Consider the following 26,052-nt stretch of genomic DNA (forward strand, 5'->3'; position numbering starts at 1 on the left):
GTCCCCGGGTCCACGGTACGGTGCATTTCGAGCACAGCCACGGATAAGGCAGACCAGCCGACGAATCCTGACGGGCAGATTTACTCCCGACGCTCTCCTATACTCGTGAGATACTGTAATGTCCTCCGCCCCCAATCTCTGCTAACGGTACAATTTAATCCTTCCAGGACCAGAGGCGCAACCGTAATTCTTGCGGCACCTTCTAACGGCACGTGATTTCCCGGGATCTGTCCGGTGCCGGTGGGCCGACGCGTGCTGTTTGCCCACTCGGGACTACCACTGTCAAATTCCCTTGGAAATCCCGACCCTCTTCGTACCTGGTTCGGCAGCTTTTTATCATCCCCCCCCAACCCTTCCGGAAGGTGTATTTTATCCTGTGTACAAATTGATACATCCGCAACCGGATTCATTCACGAGACGAGGCAAGTTTCACTATTTTGTAAGAATCATTTGAATTTCTTGAATCGATTCATATCTCCAACTGTTGTAACATCCATTATAACGTATTTCAAGATAAACCGTATCGTTTATAACGTTTTATCCATTAATTTTGAGACAGAATTATATTCCGCCAGGCAAAGAAACGAAGATTAACAACATTAACCTCTCCTCTCACAATCCTGTAATATATACTCGCATAAGAGTTCATCGCGAATGCAGTTCCAGATCCCATAAAATATCTGGCGGCGGTAGGAAAATCGAGGTAGAACCAGAGAAATGTGGTGCTTAATGTGGAGGAGCTAACTAAAAAGGATTAGGAAAAGTTGGGAATAACGAAAGGATGGAGCTAGTACATTCAAATGAAGCAAAGGATTGCGGGGAACTGACGTCGGCGAGATAAAGTCCGAGTGAAATGAAGAATCATAGGATTCTTGAGCTCGGCGCATGAGTGCGAGCTCGAACAAGAATCCAAACTGTTATGAAATCCCTATTGCAGCTTCGAACAACCTACTTTCCGAACAATTGTACGCTAAAACATCGATCACGGGGCATCCACCATTCGTCTCACTTTACAATTTCATTGAATCGATTGTGGTTCGTACACGGTTTCGTATTTCAGAGAAATGTACCAAATTTCAACACGAAATATCAAATTCTTCGTTGCCACGTAAAGAGATCCTTTTGGAGGTGTAAGAAAAATTCGAAAAATTCGAGAAATTCTCAGACGCTAGAAATGTGTGGGAGGAGACAATGTGCGTGTGTCCGTTTCGAAAAACTCGCGTTCCGAGTGTTCCGCCGTCGACTTGTTCCGTTTGGACGATCGCGGCTCCGTCGACGAGTCGTCGACGCGTTTCTCGAGCTCCTCGAGCTCGTCGAGCACCGTCGAGGAAGCAGTTCATCGTCGAATGCGTAAACACGGGGACGAGGTTGTGTCTGGATGCGGGAAATATTCTAGGATTCGTCGTCGACGATGGCAGCATGTGCGCCCGGCCGAGTTTCCCCAGCCGAGACTCATTCGCGGGACGGCAAATTACCAGTCGGATTAATCCTAGGAGCGGCTGGCTGGCTGGGCTGGTTGCAGCGTACTTGAGATGCATGCACCCGGTGCATATAGATAGCCGGCATATGTAGGACGAATTGTCTTGCCGCACAATGCATCCGCGCCTGATGAAATCCTTATCTGTGTTTCTCTCGTTCCCGCGCAACCAACCAGAGCTGTACTCCCTCTTCGCCGCTCTCCATCCCCACCCCCCTCTAATCGGATACAAACGACTTCTGCGAGGGCTGTGTTCGCCCGAGGTCTGCCCTTATCTCGCCCTACGATTCCACGATCGAATCTACCAAGATTGCTCCCGGCTCCTGCTGCGACGCTATGCACCGTTGCACTTGCACTTTTCTCGCCGAGGCGAAACCCTGTCGTGCACACCGAAGCGAGTGCCGAGAAATTGGCGGTGTTTCAACCGTTGTAATTCGGTGAGAACGCATCGTAGAATAATAAACTCAGACTCGAGAGCTCCTATGCTCGCACACCATTGTTCAAATTAGAGGATCGCGAGATGATTACATACACGCTGGCTGCAGAAACACTACATTATTTAATTTTTATAATATCGTTGATATATTTGATCTCGTTTAGATTATACATATTGTTATAAATAACCAAACGAGGTCACGGCCAGCTTTCAGAATTGTTGAAAAAAATATCCACGGAGTTTTTTCCCAATTAAACAAAAATATTCCCCGAAAAAAAACAAACTTTCCCGATTAAAATAAAACAAGAATCGTGTCAATCCGATAACCCGGTCCCGAGATAAAAATTCGCAACTGCGATCCGTCCTCGCGAAAAGGTCACCCGCTTCGCGGTCCCGTGTTTCGTAAGGAAATTCGAGATGATTAAAACGATGGCATAAACCCTCTCTAAATTTTCACGGTCTACGTCGTGACTGTATACAATTTATTTGTAATGTTTTAATTAAACACGATATTCTTGCGTCGCGACACATGACATTTCCGCATCGATCCGAGGCTCTCCGCAGCGGTGTAAACAGAGTGAGTGAGAGAGAGAGAGAGGGGGGATCCGCCCCGGCCGAACAGCAAAATTTCAGTTTCGTTAACTGGCACAGGGTTAACGATATATCTCGATCGACCCGAATACCCGCGCGGTGGCGCGTTGTTCGTCGGGTCGGCTCGGGCCGGGCCGGTTGCGCGGTAATTGATAGCTGCATTTATTATTCCTAATCTTTCGGGCGGGCGGGCGCGTTAAAATTGCTCGCGAGTCGAAATGTCAAGGGTCGAATTGATAACGAGTGTCCCTTAGAATATACGCGGATCCGACGGGTGTAATAATAATATTTTCGGGTTCGGTAGCCGTGCGGGAAATAGCGACGTCGCGTCGTCGACGGGGTTATCGTCGACGTCACGCTAAATCTTTGCCGTCTGAGCCACGTTATTAAAGCGCGGATTAGCATCGACCGCCATTCAAAATCCTATTACACGGTAATTTACGTTTCGTCTGGGAAAACTCGATGGTGGGGGAAGCACCGAAAAATAAAAAAGAAAGTCGAGCACGTGGAAAAAGGTGGAGAAGAAGGGAACACGTAAATCCGCGTGCACACGGCCGGCCGGTGGCCATTTGACTTCGTAATTTCTGCGGCCGGAAGCTACACAGCCGGCAGATCGTACATTTCGGTAATAAGTCGACGAGAGGACGGATCTTCTCTCTCTCTCTCTCTCGCTCTCTCTCCCTCTCTCGTTATTCCTTTCTTTTTTTCATCGCGAATCTCTCCGGAAGCTCGGCGAATTTCCCGTGAAACTCAGATCTGAAATTTTACAGTCACGCCACCGCACCGCGCTCCGGCCCCCGTAAATTCAATTATACGCCCTTTCTATATCCATTATGACGGCGTAATGAGACTAACAAAATTACACTGCATTACGAACTTTAATACAATATATTGCGCCCGGCGGCGTTTAATGCATTGATACGTACCGTTTCATTCAATTATCCCGGCATTGTTCCACGAATATTTTAGCGCATTGTTGCCGTGCCCGCGAATATTAAACGGCCTCCGCGATTTACGCAAGTTCGGCAACGTTCCTTCTACTTTTGCATCACCTACCCCAACTCCCGTCCCCCATAAATCGAGGGAACGCGTGCTAAGCGGGAATGTTCGTTCCCCTTCTTACTCCTTCCGCCCCCACGAACCACTCCTGACCGATATATTGCACCGGGCTGAGCCACTTTAAAAGTTTCCCCGCTGCGCCCCGAATAAATCATGGCCACCCGTAACTCGCACGGGATACCGTGCGTGATCTACGGCTCCGGGATACGTCCGAGACATCTTCGAGGCGGCAAATGCCCTTATTTTTCACCGAGCCCTTCGCCTTGTCCCCTTGTCGCCCGGATACCTGCGTTTGACCGTACACGTTCCACTTGAACGCGAGCGAGATTCGCCACAGGGCTTCCTGCTGTCAGCCATTCTACTAGAAATGCACTGTGATGCCACGCATACCAAATCAGGCGGAGCCCAAGTCATCCCGACGCTGTCCTCGAATTTGTTTGGATATCACGAAGAATTTCGAGACGTTATCGTCACGGGTTGGCGTAACAGGTTGCACTTGTGAATTTTCATCTTGGAAACTCCTTGTCCGACCGTGGCGATCTTTTTTTATTTTGTAGCGGAAAGCTTGCTTTACAGTGAGATATTTTTTTCCCAGTTCGGAAATCGAGGTTTTTTTTTAAAAATAATTTCTATGTTACTAACTTGATGCAACTCCGAGTGGGAAACTCTCAATCACGTCCTTTGGCAGTGCAATTTATGTGACAGTCAAAGATTATTACTGCTGAACAACCTTTTTACCACGTTTTTATTAGCTCGCTTTCTTGTTTGTCTGTTCGGTACAAATTTTGCAATTGATTTTAAACTAACTTCTCGACGAGCTAGAGACTTGAAATTTTAAACATAGCTCAGAACTGGATGACAATGCAATATTGAAAAAAATTTTTTTAAATAACCTATGCGTTTGGGAGATATAAACTATTAAATTTAACCGTTACACCTTCCCGCGCGACGCTCGGTAGTACGTGATCGCGTTCAGCGATCCCCACTCCGCGCGGCAGCGCTCCCTACTCCACTACTCGTTCCCGCTCCGACTCATCACCACTGACCCATTCGATTACAAGATGTGACGCATACAACAACAACGACAACTCAGCAAGGTAATACAAGCGTAATAATAAGAGGAAAACGAAACAGAAATTTGAATATATTGTATCAAAAGAGGATAGCTCTACTACACACCCCTAATTCCAATATCCTAATACGTTCACAACTGCCCCAACCAAGTTCCGCAACAATAAAAATGCAAAACTCGCCGAATTCGTAGGGTTACGTCTCGGAAATAAATTCGGGACTGGCGACGCAACGGCGACACCATATTTCATCTCGTTCGAACAGTATTTCCCCGGATCGGTTTTTCCGAAGGGAGCTGCGGAGACAAATAAATTATTGATCAGGCTCGGACCTCGTGCAGCCGGATCGCCAAGAGAGAATGCGATTCGGGTCCGAGAGGATGATCCCGCGCGATGTCCTGATCCTCGAGGGACCCTCGGAAGAACTTCGGACACAGGATTTCGAGGCGGGTTGTTCGCGTATTTTCGCGTTCTCTATGTGCCGGATGGGAGGGGAACGGAGAGAACAGCGCGCTCAGTGCTCTCGCCGGAAAGCTGCGAATGCTTTCATAATGCACTTCGGGTGTCCGGCGAGATACCGGCGGGAATCCGTTGCCGGCGCCAAGGACGCCATTTGTCAAGAAAAGCCGTGACCTTTCGTGGTATCGTTCGACGATCGACCGCAGACACCGACGCCCTTTTCTTTCCACTGTTCGACGGTCGTTCGACCCTCGCAATCGCGTTTCGCTGTAAGCTGCGCCCTTCAGAATGGCCTAACTTGTTGACGTTACAACTACGTGTGTAGTTTGGCAGAATGATTTGGAACAATTTAATGCTCGTTGCAGTTGACCTTGGACGACCTTGATCGACCTTGACAACAAAGCCGACACTTTTATCAGCCGGGTAACCCGGCCATAAGCCGTTCCAACGATCTCCAGGACTCCCCCGATAGGGATCGAGGTCGTTTCGCGGTTTAGGATTGTTTTTAGCTTTCTTCGTAACCCCCCGCGCCTGCGGAAAAGAGGCACAGAAGGACACCCGACACAAATAGCCACTTCAACGGACACGTATGTATAATTCGGCTGACCCAGATTTGTAATTCGGTGGCACCGGCGATCTGGGTCAATCGCAGCTGCAAAATACGCCGAGTATTATTACAGTCGACAGGTATATCGGCCTACCTGAGCGGGGGCGGCACGTCGCTCGTTTTCATACTATAACTTTGCTTAAAAATTGAACTGAATCTTTTCCTATTTATATTTAGCTACTCACATGTTTGTATAGGGTAATTTCCGGAGAGATGCACCAATGGGAGAGATGCACCAGTTTTTATTGTAGCAACACTAGACGATTTTTAAGATTTTTATTTTGAAGGATTGCTTTATGGGAATGTGATTATGCTGGATGTCTGATCTGTGTGTGTGTGTGCTGGGATCTTCTATCGCATGAAAGCATTTCGATGTTCTGTGTTTATTCTTTATTTGTTGGTTGTTGTGTTTATGGAATTTTGTGATTCGTGAATGTCAGTGAAATTCTGGTGGAATTGTTGAAATATTTGGTACGGTGCTTTATTTCAATCGTAAATGTTAGAGGAGTATTTTGTTTTCGTTAAATTACTCGAGAATAATTGTTTAGGGTAATTTCGGGAGAGATGCGCCAGTTTTTATTGTGGCAATACTGGACGATTTTCAACTGTTGTTCGCGTGTCATTTACATCGTATTCACATATGCAAATAAAGTTACATTAATATTAAACAATATTAAAAAAGTTACGGTGTTTTTAAGAGTGTCCGAATATCAGTGAGAGTCACTGTAGGTAGACGGAACCACTTGTGTACATTAATTAAAATTAATTGCGTATTTATGCTAATCCTACACAGTCTCCAGAATCCCATCAGAAACTGTGCTAGAAGAACTAGCAAAATTACGTGGCCGAAATCGGAGCAAAAATATCGTCGAAAAACTGATTAATCGAGTCGACGTAATTTCGCTGTCCAGCCCGATATCGGCGAGCGGGATCCAATAACGCAGATTGGCCCGTAATAAAGTTGCAAATGAAACGGAGCATTAATTCGACATTAGTCCCCCGATGATGTAATGTAACTAGCAAATATTGGAGGGGCGTTCTAAAAAGCCCGCGACGACGCCAGAATCCACGTTTCCATATTCTCGGAAACATCCGATTTCTATTTTCAGCGAAGAAACTTGTTCTTATTATTATCAATCCCCGTTTGGTTCCGGTGGCTTTTAAATATTCAACGGATTCTATTTCCGAGCGACGAGTTTCGGGGATAAGGCCTTCCCGATAAAAAAAAAGGAAGATAAATTGAGATTGCTCGAGGAGACACTCGAACGATCGATCGGACCGCGCATTTGCCTATTTGCTTTCAATCTTGTAAAGGAGCAAAGGTCACGCGCGCTGCCTGTCAGCCTATTAATCTTTCGAAATTGGGTCACCGTTGTTGTTCGATATTAAGCGGCGCGCGGCTAATCTTTTTCCCCCTGGATCGTGGATCCTGCTGTTGATCCACCGCGGGAACATGCTCGATCCTCCGGTCCCGTGTTGGGAGACTGTTTTCCATTCGAAGCTACGCAAAAACGGTGGACTGTTTAAGTGTTCAGCTTCTTTGAACCGACACCAGCGTCCAGAAGACTACTGGAGAAGACAATAGACAGGATCGAAAAAGATTTTTTGCAAAATCGAGAAAATGTTTAAATTCCACGCTCGTTGTCTCCGAGGTACGTAAACTGGCCGTACGCATAAAATATGTGTGTAATCGTGTTTCATAATAATTTTTCATTGCCCTTACGCCGTCTATAACAAAATATACAGTGCCTCCCATTAATATTCGGACGCTCTCAAAAAGCGATAACTTTTTTAATGTTTGTCTGCACCATTCGAACTTTTTTCAGAAGCTAGAACAACTGGTTTGCTGTACAACGTGACAAAAATTTTGGAAAAAAATTGCAATTTGTCGAAATTACAGAGAAAATACTAGAAGTTGCATTTTACAACATTTTTAATGTGAATTTTGAAATTTTGCAAACCTATATTGAAAATGCAAAAGATACGTTTCGTAGATCTGCGTTAATTAAACATATTCGACGTTGCAATGAGTTACAATCGTTTAAAGATAGTAAAAATTGCTGTTTTTCACGATTTTCGGCCTCTAAACGCAAGAAAATCCGAGGATCCTCACATCTTTCAACGCCCGACATCTTCTCCCGCATCAACGGATTTCGAGGAAACTTTCACAATGCATATCAATCAATACAGATCTACAAAATGTATTTTCTAAACTTTCAATATAGGCTCACATAAAAATGTTGTAAAATGCAACTTTTAGTACAATATTTTCTCTAGAATTCCGACCAATTGCAATTTTTTAAAAATTTCTTTCCACATCGTGTAGTAAACTAATTGCTCTAGCTTCCAAAAAAGAGTTCAAATCGTATAGTCAAATATTAAAAAACTTATCCCTTTTTTTACAGAGTCCGAATATTAATTGGAGTCACTGTACTTCGATTTTGATATTCTTAAAAATGTCGTTGGGCTCAATGCACAACCGGATGGCTTCATCGCACAGCTCCAGGATTTTGATTCTGTAATTAGGACGTCGAACCACAACTTTTCTCGTGCGGAGCGTTTTCGATTTCGAAAAAGATGTTCTTTCGTTCCGGTTTACTATTCAGTGTTCGCGATAAAGTGAAAAGTAAGATGAGCACAGCGAATATACGCAGGTGTGCACGAGACAGTGCATTCTCCGGGACAGAATTAAATTTTTACCCATCGCAGCGGTATCTGGAGCACGATATTTCCGTCGAAACGCAAACAGGGGAGCCCCCGCCGTGTCCGTAGGCGCGAATCTCGACGCGTTCTGCAGCCTTTTCTTTCCCAGGGACTTTCTCCGTCCCTCCGACGGCCTTGTTCGAGCTTTCCAGTGTTTCCCGGCGTCCCATTCGCCTCCATTTCCACGTTCCCTTTTCAACCGGCGCGGAGAAAAGGCGGCCTAATTCCTCAGTATCTTTCTCGGGCGCCAGTCACTATTTTTCGTTACTCTCTGCGCTCTGACTCCACCCCCCACCCCCCAGTCAACAGGAATTTTACTCGCAACAAACAATCGAACTGTCGTATTACTCTATCACCTTCTGTTTTTTAGAAATTCAATTTTGAACTAACAATTATATTCTCAAGTTTGAGAATTTTTCCTGCTTGAACCGGAAGAGATATTTGCATGATTTTTATGCGAAATTATTCTGTAGACTCTCCCGAATACAATGGTATATTTTTTTATAACATTGCAATCATTTAAACATTTTTAAGCAATTTTTAAACATCGCTAGACACCTCTGTACCTCCTATAGTGAATTTTGTTGTCTTCAAACAATATTCGCACAAATTTAAACAATCCTAATGTTACAAAAAAATACACCGTTCTGTTGGGGAGAGTTTACCGAATGATTCCACGTAAAAATCATCCGCACATCTGCCACGGTTAAAGCGGGAAAAATTCTCAAACTGTGAGATATGATTTTCCCATGAAAATTAAATTCCAAAAAAATTGTGAACGGTGGAGAAAAACAATTTTCAGAATCGAAATCAATACGCGAACTTCCACGGGACAGGTCCGTCAGTTCAAAAGCGACAAAAAAAAAGCAGAGTTGAATTTCGTCGAGCAGTATAATTCGTGGAGGGTAGCGTTCCGCACGCGATCGGTCGTTTTCAAGCCGAGCCCCGTTGATTATCGACCCGCTGTGGCTTATCACCGATTATCAGTTTGCTGGTATAGCCCTGGCTATCCGTCGCCCTATCCCAGCGTGTATCGGCTATCGCCTCGTGTACATCGCCGTCAGCTCGATTATGCTTATATCGCGATAACGCGATTGCCCTCGCGAGAATCGCGAGGACCACCTGCGAAATCGTCGACGATCGCTTCGATTATCCTTTATCGAGCCCTTCGACAAACAAACAGGAGAGCCGAGAGCAAACACATCCGAGGCAAGTTAAGAGATTCGACCTGAAGGTCCTCTATTAGCACCTGAATTGCACGATTAAAAGGTGGGCGGGCCGTTTGTCTAATCTGATAACGATTAATAGATGATCACACAGTTTCAAGGTACACTTTCAGCTCGATCCCTGCACAGTATCGTGTCGCCTCGAACTGTATTAGACGATTTTGAATTACTTAATGTCTTAAATTGAATTACTTAATTTTTTGAAGTTCGACGATAAATATTTTCTACACTGAGAAAAAAAATACTGTCGAAACAAAAAAAATATATGTTGATTCAATAAGATGTACTATTGAATAGTGCCAATATCATATGAAATTATTTTAATATTTAATACTATTGAATTTCAATAGCAAAACTCATTTCCGCCAATCATATAAGCTAATAGCTTGACCATCAATGTTTTCAAAAAAATAAGATATTGCCTCAAACCAATTCCCGTATAAATCAATACATTTCTCAAATTTTTTTAACAACATATCTGATTGAAGGAAAAAGAGAAATATTACGAATAATAATGTACGGTATTGAATCGAATAATATTTTCAATCATTTCATGATAGACAATTCAAATACATCACGATTTTCTTCTACATTTCACACTATTGAAAAGAATACATTGATATTCATCGAAGTAAAAAAATTACAATAACACGCGTGTTATTGAAGTAACTACTTTTTTTCTCAGTGTAGTAGGTCCTCCAGTGGATAAAATGATTATCTTAAAGAAATGAGAAAATTGAAGTTTACAAGATTTAGAAATTGTCTTTTGGTATAGTTATTGAATTGTCGGCAAGTCTGGCTAGCCCCGTAACAAATTTCCTCAGCGGTCCGTTCATTTCAACACGAAGAAACAAGGTAAAACGTTTAGAAAGAACAATTCGACCTGGCAGCACGGAAACCGAATTATCAATGAAATACTAGTTTCCAGAACCGCAGTGGTTTTCCAGTCAATTTCCACGTCGAGCAAGGAGGCCACGGAGCTCTGTTCTCGAGCCGCAGAAATAAAAATTGCTCCCTCATCTTTTTATCGTCTTGTAAAAACTCTGGTTCTCGAACTGGAACGTTCTGACAGGCCGTCGGCCACAATGGACGTCTAACGAGAATTACAGTGTGTTTCTCTCTCTCTCTCTCTCTCTTCTGTTAATTCACTGCCGGGTGTCTCTATCCGGTTGGCCTCGATCGAACCGGCAAAGAAGCTCTCGATAGGTGGGTAAAAGCGAGAAAGAAAAGAAAAAGCTCAGCCGGGGGGATTGCAAGAGAAACTTTCGTTCCGCAAGAAAGCATTGGCTTTCCCTTGATGTCTCTGGTAGGGTTGAAAAAATATGCTCCGCAGTGCGAATGAAAGAGAGAATGATAGAAAGAGAGAGGGGGGGAAAAAAGAGAGTTGCACAGTTCTCTGCTCGTACGTGGAAAAACGGGATTATCGGAGAACAACGGCGCAAAGCAGCGGCAAACAGAACGCGCCGCGCTCAAAGCGGTAATCAACGGCTACGCGAGTACCAGAGAGTATTCGGCGCAAACGCGTCGAACATATTGGAATGGAAACGATTTAATTAACCGAATTGAACTGCACGTTCGCAGTATTTCAATTTGAATCTTTCTGGCTCCACGATCAAAGGGCCGAGAGAGAGAGAGAGAGAGAGAGAGAGAGAGAGAGAGAGAGAGAGAGAGAGAGCGCGAGAGAGAACAAGGGAGGGGGCAGAACGCTGAAAAACGATCAACGAATGAAATACGAAAACCAAAGGAACAGAAACGAAACGGTACCCCGAGAACCAGAGAGTCGCCCTTGCACCGAGGCACGATCGATATCTCGAGGTAAGTTACGAAGCCTTCTAATACATGTTATACCCACCGCTCCCACCCACTTTTCTTCCCATCCCCCTCCTCATTCTTCCCTTATCCATCCACCTTTTCTTTCGTACACCCCGACCTACCCTCACGACTCAGGGGAAGGACGGCGTTGTCCTCGAGCCGCCCTCTTTACTACACCAACAACAGACACACCGTGGAAACACCATCAGCTGATTCGTCGATCTCGCGTGACAGATATTGACGAAGGCTACAGCCATTCTGAGATTACACGAGTTTTTTAGAAAACCTCGGGCTAGGCTGCCTGCGCGCTGCAACCTTGGGCTGCACTCGATTAACTATGGACGAGCTTTTAGTAAGTGTTTCTCAATCTGCACCTTCTTAGGCCAGAAATTGTTTCCTCGGCTACGCGGAGCTTCAACTTTTCTAGATTCATGATTAACGATCAGACCTTCTCAAAATTCTGCCCTGAGCTGCACAACGATTCTGTCAAAATTAATGATCAACGATATGAGTTTTTATTTATTGGGCCTTCTGCTAGTCTGCATTTGCAACTGCAGGTAAGGTGATGTGAAAAGTGTTTCTCGGGCAACGCAACCATAAGCTCCACTGAATTAATGATTACCAAGACGAGTTTTAAAAAATTGTTTCTTGGGATTGGAGCAAGTACCAAGACGATTTTGAACAAATTGTTTCCCAGTAGTGTCTGTTGTTCCAAAGAAGTTAAAATAATTTCATTGAGCAAACGCAGTTATTATTTTTCTTGAGAATGATCTAAACATAGTTCGAAACGTCGAAAATTTAATTCAAACTGCAAAATTGCTTTGAAGCAAAATTGGATGGAAACAGTGCGCCGAGAGCATCATTACATCTTTTATCAACAATTATACGATCGAAAAAAAAGGAACTTGTTTCCCAGTACGTTTGTCCCAATTTCTTTCCAAAGATTAAATAAAATAAATCAGAATTCCAGATAATGGAGATGGTCTGAATTGGTTTTTCTTAGAAATTGTTCCTTGGGCTGAACAACCCTAAGCCTCACTGGACTAGAATATAACGAGACGATTTTTAAAAAATTTTTTCTCGAGCTTCACGGGATTAGAGCAAGTACCAAGACGATTTTGAGCAAATTGTTTCCCAGTACGTTTGTACCAATTTCTTTCCGAAGATTAAATAAGATAAATCAGAATTCCAGATAATGGAGATGGTATGAATTGGTTTTTCTTAGAAATTGTTCCTTGGGCTGAACAATCCTAAGCCTCACTGGACTAGAGCATAACGAGACGATTTAAAAAAAATTTTTTCTCGAGCTTCACAGGATTGGAGCAAGTACCAAGACGATTTTGAGCAAATTGTTTCCCAGTACGTTTGTACCAATTTCTTTCCGAAGATTAAATAAGATAAATCAGAATTCCAGATAATAGAGATGGTCTGAATTGGTTTTTCTTAGAAATTGTTCCTTGGGCTGAACAATCCTAAGCCTCACTGGACTAGAACATAACGAGACGATTTTTAAAAAATTTTTTCTCAAGCTTCACGGGATTGGAGCAAGTACCAAGACGATTTTGAGCAAATTGTTTCCTAGTACGTTTGTCCCAGCTCCTTTCCGAAGATTAAATATGGTAAATCAAAATTCCACTTAATGGGGACGGTCTGAATTGGTTTTTTAACCGGAGAAAAGAAGAAACGTACATAATAAAGGGGCGTCGGCGCGTAAAGGAACGAATTAAGGAGCCATCAATTCGAAACGGGGAATTATGCCGCTTATCCGGGGAAACGACTTGCTAAAAATGAGAGAGCCCGAACACTCGGGGGACGGCTGTTTTCCGGTAGAGGGAGCATTGGCCTCGTTACCGTTCCGCAATTTCAAACCGGCTGATACTCTTCGCAAGGGACTTTCGGGGACCCTGGAGCCTGGAACGGGACGCAACCAGTCAATGAAAGAACCTTCTCTCCTTTGAGCTACGAGTTTGGCGACTGTGGTGGTAGTGGATGGTGGAAAAGGGACGAATAGTTTCGCCTCTTAACGAATTCGGAACCGTGCATATCTCTGACGGTGGAAGAGGCTTCCGCGGAAACTAATTTCGAGCCGAGACTCCACCGGTTCGTGAATAATTTTGGAAGACTGTGCTCGGGTTTCCAGTCAACGGCAATCGTGACTGAGTCCTAGGGGTACAGGCGCTGATATTGCTGATTGTTCTACCTCTTCGATTGTCTCTCTGTTATTCTTGGCCGGGATCAACTGCGATCGAATGGTATGAACGCGACGTTTGGATTTATTCATTGGAAAATAGGTTTTCGAAGAATGGGTACCGTTTAAATTCGCGTCTCATTGTTTCGATTTGAGTCGATTCGTTTTGGAAATTCAGTGTATTATATTTTTCCACGCTTATGTTAACTTGGCGTGTTGTTGTATGCGTGAAATCTTGTAATCGAATTTTAAACCTCTTCCCATAGTCCAATCTATTGTTTATATAAAATATATAAAAAAAACTTTCTAAAAACCACGCTTAAAAAGGAGAAAATAATTTTCTTCCTGGTTCTCCATAAAATACCGATTCCAGTTAAATGATTAATGATATTTTTCCCCAAAATTTTAAGCAATTTGTTCAAAATTTCTTCTGTTATAAAATTAGTGTCGGGATAGAAAAATTTAATATAAATTTAAATAAAATTCATGATATTAATGACTATAAAAATAAAAACGTGGAGCGCTAAACTTTATTGACATAATCTTCATGGCTGCTCCACGCTTTTATTCATGATTTCATTTAAATTTTTCTATCTATTTCGACACTAATTTTATAACAGAAGATATTTCGAACTAATTACTTAAAATTTTGGGGAAAAATATTATTAATCGTTTATCTGGATTCGGTATTTTATGGAGAACCAGGAAAAAAATTATTTTCTCCTTTTTAGTGCATTTTAATATAAGCGTGGTTTTAAAAAGTTCTTCTTAAATATTTTATTATAAGGTGAAATTATTAAGAAACGAAATTGATTTGTATCTTCCATCTGTTTCTCTCAAATATAATAAATAATCATTGAAAAAATCGTTAGAAAAATCTGTACGTATGTATTTCAAGTGGCATGAATCGTACAGTAAATGTGCAAATAATCAAATTTCAATTTCCATCAGCTTTTTTTCAACCATGTTGTCCGATAGTCTGCTACAAAGAAAATTTTGAATTTTATACCGAAATCTTTTCCGTACATTTCGGAACAACTCCGAATGTGTTCTCCAAGTTGCCGGTCGCACTTGCAGTTTCCGGTGCATCAGAGTAGAATGCAGCTTCGGGGTTCTAAGACAAGAGTTTCCGCGGTTAACAGGAGCAAAGATAGCGTTATCAAAGACGCTCAGGCTCCTTGGCCGAGAATATCTTGACTGGTACTACTGGTAGCGTCTTAGGATGGCTTATCGATTGTTTAACACGACTTTGTGAAAGCATCCGCCGACTCGGTTTCCAGATCGAGCGCGATCTCTCTCCCTGTCTCTCGAACACAACCGGATAATGGAGGGTGTCCTGGGTTAGGTCAGAGTGGCAAGAAAGTTTTCAGTCCACGGTACATTCCGCTCGACAAGCCCCCGTGACCGGGTTAAAAGGATACCACTTAAGGGGATCGTCCCGTGGACAAACCGAATCGATTCGGCTGTCCATTATAGAAAGTATAACTCCACCTTTTCCTTCTCTATAGTTAGCGCGAACGATCGAATATTAAAGATGCTCTCCCCGACGACGGACTTTCTCATCCGCTTTAATCCGCTGTTCTCCAGGAAACTGGGACGTTTATATTTTCGGAGGAAAAAGTTTAGCTGAATCTTGCAAACTACTGCATTATTGCGTGTTTACGTTTGAACAGGGGATTTGAACATTCCCATTTTAAGAATGCAGCGGTTCTGTGAATCTTTCAATAGCTACATCGATGCACACATTGGACATTTATATCTCGAGGATATCAAGTGCATCCCAATCTACAAATAGCTGCATCAGTGCACGTTAACCATTGTATACTGTCCAGCAGATTCGGACATTTTTATTTCGAAAATGGAATGTGCATTAACTCATCGTGTGAATCGACTCATATTTTGAGAATGGAACGTTCATTTAATCCCTTCCTTACGATATCGTTTCAAGACTCGTGATGAAGATTCTGGACAGAGACTAATAAATACAGTAAGGAGCATAACTGATTCAACACACTTTAAAGCAGAACAACTTTTTTATGAATGGACCAAACGACTTAAATTTCTCTGTAAGGCTGGAAGAGTTAGTTTAGTAAATGATGTGTAAAAAATATGTTGAAACAATTGTGAAAAACAATAGTAAAAATTGATGTTTGCAACCTTTTTAGCTGGGCCCATAACGACAATTCGATCAAAAGTGGTAGAAATTGCGATTTTTTAAGATATTCTGCCTTTCACCACTTTTAATCGTTTATAACTCGTAAACCAATTAACCAATTTCAATGAAATTTTCAGAGCGTATATAATTCGTACCAGTTGACCAGATACATCTTTTGAATTTTCGTTATTGGCCCAGCTAAAAAAGTTGTAAAAATCAATTTTTACTATTGTTTTTCACAATTCCGACCAAATGCATTTTTTCGAAAAACTTATTTATTAGACGTGATTTACCAAACTAATTCTTCTAGCCTTACAGAGAAATTGAAGTCATTTTGTCCATTCATATAAAAGTTATTTTGATTTAACGTGTGTGGTATCTTTTGTATGATTTGTATGGAATCCTTATTGTATGTATGTTATTAATTTCCTTTAAACCGAAACGAAATTTTATTTTGGTTTTGTTCGTGTATAGTTATTGGAGAACATGTAGGCATACAATACATATAAATTTTCTCCTTTTTTAGGAAATCACGAACTACAAAAAAAGTTCTAGTCACTGAAACCGTGAAACAAATCGTAGGGCAAGAGGTTAAATCTTTGAATAGTTACATTTGCACTTTGAATGCTCGAACAGCAGCGCAAAAATTCTATAAAATCAAAGTCATTCATTCAGCGAAATAAAAATTGAAGGAGACTAGACGTACGACACTGAAAGTACTCTTTCAATGGTAATAAGGTTAATATTGATTGAATGTTAACATTAATATTGAAACAAATATTTCCAATTTCTGGGAGAGGTGTCGCTCAAAGCGTCGATGTAAATTGTATCACAGCTGAGCTTCTTTAAATTTCCATCGCAAAACGATAACATTGAACGGACCAGCAACTCCAACAGCATTTCGCAAAGATTCCCATAGGATCGGAAGGACATTAAAAATCGATTCTCGAGAACACAATTCTCGCCCGGACATTTAATCGAACGGTTAGTACACCGAGATCATGATCAGCAGATAGCAACTAGCGATCCGAGATGATCACTATCATCCAGGAAAAGCCAATGGAACTAGTCGAACAGGACATTTTCCGGGGAATCAATTCGGGGATCTGGCGCGTAAGAGGTTTCTTTGCTGGAATTTGAAATCAGCATCTCGTCGCGATCGTAAATTATGAAGAAGCGGGTTGATAGCGTTTTCGAGTTGGAAAACGTCGAAATAGGTAGAAAAGCTCGGTTTACACGGGGATTTATGCGTTGGAATCGGCGTCGGTGGATTCGCGGGGAGGGAGAGAGAGAGAGAGAGAGAGAGAGAGAGAGACGCCTCGGGCCGAGTCGGTTTGTCGAAGCCGAAGCCGAGGCCGAGGCTATCGATTCGGTTCGATTGCCGAAAAATGGTAATGCGGTCGGGCAGAACGGCAGCCAGGGCTTCCCTCCCCAGGAAGGACGTCTCAATTTCGATGCTACGTGCCGGCGGAATGCGAAACGAGGCCACTCCACGCTGCCGGACGGAATCTTCTCGATGATGCGAGACCGGTTCGACGTGCAACCCGAAATTTCACAGTTAAATCCCTTGCTGATAGAGAACCGAAACCCCCTGGAACGTACTTTGCCCTGACACACGACTGTGCCCGCCGAAAATATCGCCGGTACTCCTGCGCTGACCCATTGCCGATCGCGAAACCATTCCTGCACGAGTTTCGCTCGTAAATCGATGGGCAATTAACCCTCAACACGGTCCAGAAGTATTTCAAGTTTAATCACCTCTGGGTCCAAACAATTTTTCAAACCAAGAACTGAAGCAGTGATAAATATAATAAAATGTTAATAGAACAGTGTGTGAGGTCAGCATTGTTTCGTAGGTATTGTTGTTACAATTAATAATTGCTATACCGAATCTCTGGTGAGTTTGCACGTGGAAATGTGCCATTCTCGAGACCGCGTGGCCCGATTCTCTGGTTTTGAGACTCGATCGATCGCTCTGACTTTTCCTTAGCCGATCAGGACCACCGAGTCATCGTTGACACGATCATTTGCCAGGCCCGTGCCCATTTCCCCTGTGCTCTCTCCCTTACTGCTCAGCTTGATAAATGCGTGTGCCGCGCGGCCCCGTAATTAATGGCAGAGGTGATACGTCGCTGTCTGATTATGCGGATAGGCTTAGCCCCGACGCAATGAATCATGGACGCCTGCGAGTGGCGCGTCTCTCCCTTCTAACCACCGTATATTTTGCGGCGTCGATAGATCCGACGGTTTCCTTCGTAAATTACAACGAAAAGGCACTGTCTTCGCAATTGAAACACATCTGGTAGCAAGTACATTCTCGTCGGAGGTCTCAAAACAGTTAAATCACAAAAGTTTGGAACTCCCAGCTAGGGAATTACCCTGTCCACAGATGATTCTCATTGGAAGTTTCTCGAAAGTTTAAAAGTGAAATAATTGCAACCCTAAAGCATCACCCTGTCCACAGATAATTTTCATCAGATGTCTCAAAGTTTAAGGTTTGGAAATTTTCAACCCCTAGCTAAAGAATTACCCTGTCCACAGATGATTCTCATTGGAAGTCTCTCAAAAGTTTAAAGCTGAAAAATTTTCAGCCCTAAAGCATCACCCTGTCCACAGATAATTTTCATCAGATTTCCCAAAGTTTAAAGTTTGAAAATTTTCAACCCACAGCTAAAGAATTACCCTGTCCACAGATGATTCTCATTGGACGTCTCCCGAAAGTTTAAAGCTGAAAAATTTGCAACCCAAAAAATCACCCCATCCACAGATAATTATCATCAGATGTACCGAAGTTTAAAATTTGAAAATTTGGACGTCTCCCGAAAGTTTAAAGCTGAAAAATTTAGAATCCTAAAGAATCCCCTAGTCCACAGATTCTTCGGATTTCCCAAAGTTTAAGGTCTGAAAATTTTCAACCCCCAGCTAAAGAATTATCCTGTCCACAGATGATTCTCATTGGAAGTCTCTTAAAAGTTTAAAGCTGAAAATTTTGCAACCCTAAACAACCACCCTGTCCACAGACAATTTTCATCAGACGTCCCAAAGTATAATGTGTGAAAATTTGCAACCCCCAGCTACAGAATCATCTCGCCGAAAAAATGATTTCAATGCTGAGAGTCGGAAATCACGACGAATCTGATAGAACAATAAAATCTCTGAAATATTGCCGTAAAAATGTGAAGTGAGATTGGAAAGAAGCAAACAGAGGATGCGTGACTTTAAAAAGTTCGACAGCCTCGCCGCGAGTTAAAAGAGTTTTCGATCAGGGAGGGAAGTAGTTTACGCCGGTGATTAGTGGCAGAAGGTGTTCCCCAGGAAAAGAGAGACGTCGAGGTCGGGAGGGGGGTGTGCGCGGAGATTAAAAGAGAGGTTCGATCCCGCAGGAAATTAATTTGAGGCGACCGACTAAGAACCGGGGGACCCGGGGTAGCAGAAACTTCTCCTTGGCTTGAAGAAATTTCAGGGATCCTGGAGTATCAGAGCAAGCCCGGCGCGATCTTCTGGTCGAGCCAGCTAGCTTCCGCGAATAATTCGCGCGGCAACTTTCCGGCTTTAAATATCAATTGAACTTGGCGAATTCGCATCTGCATACTACGAGGGAACATGCTGCCGGTGCAGCGATATAGAAACAGATAGAGAGAAAGCGAGAGAGAGAGAGAGAGGGGTAGATACGGAAAGTTTAGGTTTGCAGGAGTTCGTCACGATGCGAGATAAACGACCAGGCTCTCTTGATATGCTACACGAGACGCAGATAAGGGCTGAGCCCTTGAATAATTAATTCCAAGACGTTCCACCGGGTAGGATGGAACAAGTAAACGCTTCGAACAGGGAAACCGGAGGAAAAGAAACACGATCGTGGGAGTTCGCTGACCTTCGTCCGTCTTGCTCCGACCTTCGTAACCTACAGAGCCACCCTCCCTTCGTGCATTCATCGACGAGACCCTAGCACCCTCCCAGGCAAAATCGAACTGGGGGATGTAAATACGGACACTGGAGCAGAATCTCGATGTTGTTATTCGTTTCTGGGTCCATTGCGACTCGAGAAAATTGATGGAAAAATTTTGAAAATATTCCAGCATTCTTCCAAAATCATTCTTAGTTGTTTCAGTAGCTGTATCGTTTCCCTTTATCGAAGAATTTGCAAATGGTAACGCAGGAAAAATCGCAAAACCTTGGGTTAGATTGGAAGACGACGAAACGCAAGGTGAAGATTGCATTGATCGAAACCGATGATGAAATTGGACATCGGGGGAAGGATGATCCGGAAGCCCGTGTCCCCGCCGACTCATCGACGAGGCCCGTCAAAGCTCGTGCATCAAGGGAATGGTTCCCTTTTAACTGCCACTCAATTTAAGAACCTCCCGAACGTGCATTTCCCTAATGGAACCAGTTTCCACGGGGTCTGGGATGGGGGTTGGGGGCGGTCGAGCGAACGGCAACGGTACCGGATACGTTAGCATAATATTGAAACGGCCGGAAATGCAATTTCAGCCTTCCGTATCCGTTCCGTTTTTCGCAAACAGTGCGCACGCCGGAGACGACGGCTCCCATAAAGAAAGAGTCGCTTGCGAAAAGGGGGAAAAATGAAAATGAAGGAACCGGGGCCCCGAGTTTTGCACGGTGTGTTTACGCTGTGTCCCGTACCACTTAATAGACTATTTACTGCGTGGGGGATATGAAAATTTCCGTCTACTGCCGCCCGTGATACTGGAGCTAGCGATATGGAGGGTGAACCGTAGTTTCTCCAGTGAAATAAATTTTATATTAATATATCCGTTGTGTATCGAATTTGGTTAACAGTAGAACTACTCGATCCGTCAAAAATTATTTCTATACAGTTTCGTAATTTTACAGGTGGACCTATAATTTGCATCGATTAATTAACCAGAGAAGCCTTCACAACCACAGAGAATTCTAGAACATCGTTTAGAGCATCAAGAACAATTAATCGAAGCAGCTGCATTGTATAACATTTTTTAAGGGGTAACGAAAGCCAACGAAATTCGGAATTTTCGCACTGGGACTCGAAACGACGTGAAAAGTGTGCTGTTATAACCACCCTGGCATATTCGGAGCGTCAATGAAGTGGCCAAAGGAGCTCAAAGACGCAGTTTTCGACGTTTTCGAAACAGAAGCGAAAGAAGTGACGGATCAGTCAGCAATATTCGTCAAAAATTTTTGCACGGGGACTCGCGGGACGTTTGAAAGTGCATTAAAGAGCCACGTCGCGTCTAAGAGGAGCACAGTAAGTACGTGCAACCGTTTCGAAAATGAAAAAATCGCTCGTGCGGAGCGAGGCTGGCGCGTTTCGAAACGCAGCCGTCTACTGGAGGGGGTTGAGAGAAAGAGAGAGAGGGGGAGGGAGAGACAGAGAGAGAGAGAAAGAGAGAGAGATTCGGTGTGACCGGGAGTTGCCGTGGGAGGGAGAAAGTATCGAGAGGGAAGTGCAAGGTCATGGGGGTTGGCGCCGACACGGGGCCACACTTGGAGGAGCGTCCTCGCGGAGGAATTGCCGCGGGGAGACTTTGACGAGGGGTGCATCGAGGAGTTCTGGGCCGGGAAAACCGAGCCGAGAGATCGATCAGGCAGGCCTGCAAGCAGCGGCCTAACCCTTGCTTGCGTTTTATCGAGCTGTCGCGACGACGACTACGACGACAACGACAGCAGCAGCAGCAGCAAACGGACGCGAGCAAGATAGAAAGACAGATCAAGAGCAAAAGCGAACAGTGAGTAATGTTTGAGAAGCATGTGACCGTCGTTGTACGGCGAGCATATTTTCGCCACGCGTTTTCGCGTGAAAATCGACCCCCGAGAAAAATAACAGGGGTTGCGGCAGGGTCGGTATCGATCGAGAACACCGCGGAAAAACGTGCGAGGTTGTTGACTCTGGAAGAAACGAGCGACAGGCCGCGCGCGCGGCAGGGAAAGAGGAAGAGACTGGGAAAACGAAGTGCAAGAGAGATAGAGACAGGGATAGAGTGAGAAAAGTGCAGGGAGAGGGAGAGAAAGAGGGGTGCAGAGACATCGACGACGAAACGCTGCTGTGCCGCGGTCGAGAGAAGAGAATTCTTCGAAGAGGACTCACCTTGGCTGCCAGGTGATTCCGCGGGACGGAGAGAGGCTTCGTCGGAACCGGATCGAGAGAGGAGGGTCTCGCTCGGAAAACAGTGTACTACCGGCGAGGAGGACGACGACGACGTCCGTACGAGTCTCACGTTTAGACTACGTGCGTCTCCCCGGTCGTCGACGACGACGGCGGCGGCGGCGGCGGCGGCGGCAGCGTCGGCGTCGGCGTCGCTGTTGCTGATCGGACGGTGGTGGTGGTGGTGGTAAACGGCGCGCCGGTGGTGGTAGTTTGGCGGCGGTGGAAATCGACGGTAGTGGTGGTGGTAGAAACGGCGGTGGTGGTGGTAGTGGTGGATACCCTTTCCGCGTCCTCTCTGGAAAGAGCGAGAGGAGAGGGCTGGCTGAAGAGAGACGGGCTGAGACCGACGAAATCGAAGTCTCGTGGCAAACGGTCGTGGACTGAGTGAACCCGAGTTCCGACTGAGGCGGCAGAGTCGCCGAAGAGCCGACGCTCGCGTCGCCACGCGGAGGGTTGCAGCGTTACCATCGATCCATCGAGAGTGGTATGGGTTGCGCGGCTTTCCTGATAGGGGTGGGGCGTTGGGGGGCGAGGAGGGGCCGGGCGATGGAGCGGGGACTTCGGGGAGGAGAGAGGGCACCGCTTGGAACCCGAACGTCGGCCGTTCGGCTGTTCCCGCGGTTCCAGGGGAGGGGAGCGGCGCCCGAGTCGGATAGAGGGCGGGGCCAACGTGCTCCTGGCTCTCTTGCTCCCTGCTCCGAGAACTTGCTCCCTCTCTCCCTCTCGCGAGAGCCAGCCAGCTTTTACCAACAGAGGGGAGAGGGGACCGCGTGCATCTTTCCTAACCCCTACACCGCCAGAGCTAAACCACCCTCCTCCATGGAAGACTGTGTCTCTGTGTTTCGCGCACTCCTTCCTCGTTCTTCGACCGGCTTCCTGTATAGAGCGGGTCTCGGTGTTTTTTTGACTGTCCCGGCCCGTTCCGATGACGAAGACAGCCACCATGCACGCGTGCACCTCCTGACCTTGTTACCGAGTCGATGCCACGACCTCTGAGAAGCGATCCTGCGACGCTGGAAAGAAGCGCAAGGCTGCGACCGCTGGGGAATATTAATGAACGGGTGCCGAAGCTCGGGAGCCAATCGAGGCCCCGGGGTGTTTCGGTCGGAACGCAGGAATTTTGATTTTCCCTTGAATAAAGATTTTTTGGATCGTCTTCTGGAAGTGTGCGGTAACAATATTACATTGGATTTCAAAAATTTTTAAGGAGCGCTTTGTACCGATTTCAACAAATTACACAGGCATGGCCGACATGGTAAATTGCTGATTTGTTACGGTATGGGGTACATTGTTATTTATTACAGCCCATAAAATACTTTTATTTCGGCAACATGGAGCATGAAATAAAATATTTTTGTTTGAATAATCTGACACGGCGAAATAAAATACTTTTGATTCATTGATATGATACGTAATGCGGAACGTTCATAAATCTGTATTTTAAATATGCGATCCGAGCGCGTTTCCGGCAATAAAAGTTAATTGGGAAAGGAAATGGTAATGTAGTAAAAAGTTCAGCAATTTCCATCCGATAAATGTTTAATCACTCACGTGGCTCCTCAGAGTCGCCACTAAAAAATTCTAAACAATTACTAAACATTGAAGTATTCGTTAACATTGTTACTAGTGCAAAGGGTTAACACATTTGCTGCTACTTGGGTTGTGTGACGGTGAACGTGTTGGCTCAATTGGCAACAAATCTGGAGCAGTTTTGTTAATTCTATCATTGTCCCAGTTGCTCCGAAGTCAACTGATTAAAGTAAAGTGGATTGTTTAGTATCTGCACGCGAGTTCTAAGGGCGTTTTCGCTGCTCCCTGCGGCAAGCTGGCGCGAAGGGTTAATCTCCGCCCTTCCCCGGATTAGTGCAGGTGCGACGGACCGCGGAAGCGAGCTGTGCCGTTACAAGTTTGCCGGTGCTCGTCGAAAAAGTAAACGTAGGTAAAATAGGTCGGTGTGGAGGGATGATGAAAATTTGGCCGGAGCGCGTTGCATCTCGTTCTGGCTTGGATAAGATGAGAAATTTCGCCGTTATCGTAAACGCTTTAGCCTTAAAGCTTCTCTCGTAAAATGTTCGACGTAAATATAGCGGCGGCCTCCGTCGTCTCCGTTCTGCCTCATTCGAATAACCCGCTATAGACGGTTGCGTATTTTATGAATCGATAAAAGCCGAGTCGGCGGTCGTTGTTTCGCTCATCCGGCTCGATACCTAATACAGAGGCGCGATTCGTTCGCGGCTCTCATCATTCTCACTCTCACTCTCTCGCTCTCTTCTCTCTCTCTCTCTCTCTTCCTGTTCCTTCGCTGCAACATTCGCGACGATAAAAGACGATATAGCATCGCCTTGAGATCCATTAACCGAACGCACCGTTCCACCCTCGAGCTGTCGCGCACATGCGAGCGTTTTTAGCCGGGACCGCTGGAAAAATGTAAATCTGGGTCAACGTTGTTCCGGATGGAACACCGGCGATGAAATGAAAACGCGGGCTCAAAGTGGCGCGATGTGTTTCCCGTTCTCATCCCTTAACTCCCCTCAAACTCTCTTCCGCCGGGGCCACACCTGCAGCCGGTTCGAAAAAATCAAATTCGTCGACAGAAAGTTTCGCGAGGAGGAATTTCACTTCGACGAAGACGTCAACTTCTCCTTTAAAATCGCGCCGCTTCGTCACGTTTGCGTTTTCCCTCGTAAAATTGGGTTTGTACGGCTCGTGGTTTCGGTTCTTTCGATTGTGAGGCGACTCGGACATATCTCACATACTACATGGATTAAAAATGCAGAATCTCTGGGAAAGATCGACGTGCGCGGACACGTTGACGTTGTCTCGGAAATCTCGTCTGAAATCTGATCAGAAAAATCGCGAGGTTGTCTGATGGGGAACGGGATCTAGCTCGGTTCGGCATCGTAAAGCGTGGGTGGCAGCAACGGGGAACGCATGGTGTTCGCGAACAACGGACGATTGTCTACCGGGGCCGGTGCATTGACCATTCCCGGCTATAACGCGGTGACATTATCATGAAAATTTTACGAGTGTCTCGAAATCGCCGGTTGGCATCGCGCTTGGAGACGCTATTCGACGCATGCCGAGCTAATGGCGTGACATAGCTCAGCTTTATCTCGCGTTGTCGGGATGAATCACGGCTGATCCGACGATAAATCGATCGGGCCGTCCTGCCGGCCCAAACCCCGTAAGCGGAAAGTGAGCCAAACATGATACTTCGGAGTGGGGCGGAGGGAATCCATCAGAAACCCAGGGGGACAGGGACGGGTTCATTTGTGCCTTAACTAATAGCAGCCGGTTACAGCGTCGAGTTGATTGTTTATACAGTAAAGACGAGGAGGAGGCAATCTCTACTCCATTAACACTTTGAGTGCCTCGACGAGAAGACCCCATGCTCGATATCCACGGGGTTTGAACCCCTCTCCCTAATAAAATGAAACTCGGATAAACCCCGGGCCCTCGTTTATCTAACCTGCGCGCTCCTAACCTTCGTTTAATCCATTTCAATTCACGGCTCATTAATGGCTTTTTGCCATGCGATTTTTCTCGCGAATGACTTCCTGTGAGAAAAATGTTTAGAAGTAAATTAAGATTGGAAATGGTAAATAATCCTAATGAAGCGACAACAAGATCAGGAACAACTCTCGACAAGGACAGACATACATAACATACCACTTCGCCAAAATTTGTTAATGACTAACAATTTAAGCATCAAACCCGCATAAAACTGAAATGGTAATGTAGCCCAGGCTTCGTTTTACATTCTACAATCTTAAAAGTTCACCAATGAAGACTTGAAAGTTAGTAAATTAATTATGAAAATGTTACTTGTCAAACGATTCGAGGTTATTCGCGAAGTTTCGTCACTTCTGTAACGCTAGAAAATTGTAGCTCCCTCAGCAAAGAAGTTTCACTGCAAAAGAAAATTTATGTTTTCGAACATTTCGTTTGAATGTGCATTCTTATCGCTCGAGTTTGCACATAATCGCGTGTGTTTCGCTGTTTACCGATGGGTTGTTAAAGGAATTAAGTTTTCAATCAGGAAAAATGAGCATGCACTTACGAGAGTATATAGTTGGCGCGTTCAAAGAGTTCAGAGCTGCAAAGAGGATACACGGACGTTCCCC

The 26,052-nt window shown here is 44.8% G+C and overlaps 1 protein-coding gene across 2 annotated transcripts in view; it reads right to left on the reverse strand.

Annotated features, from left to right (window-relative positions):
- Positions 1 to 22,320, reverse strand: part of Cpx (synaptic transmission protein complexin) — a 420,394-nt gene extending 398,074 nt beyond the window's left edge. The window contains exon 1 of one of the 2 annotated variants that reach the window (XM_076439911.1): positions 21,869 to 22,320. The gene's annotated coding sequence lies outside the window, so the exon portion shown is untranslated. The remainder of the gene's footprint in view (positions 1 to 21,868) is intronic. The other variant, XM_076439910.1, reaches the window with a different exon arrangement.
- Between the last annotated feature and the right edge of the window lie 3,732 nt (positions 22,321 to 26,052).

The sequence above is a fragment of the Lasioglossum baleicum genome, chromosome 15 (genome assembly GCF_051020765.1).
Source record: "Lasioglossum baleicum chromosome 15, iyLasBale1, whole genome shotgun sequence".
Classification (NCBI taxonomy): Eukaryota; Metazoa; Arthropoda; class Insecta; order Hymenoptera; family Halictidae; genus Lasioglossum; species Lasioglossum baleicum.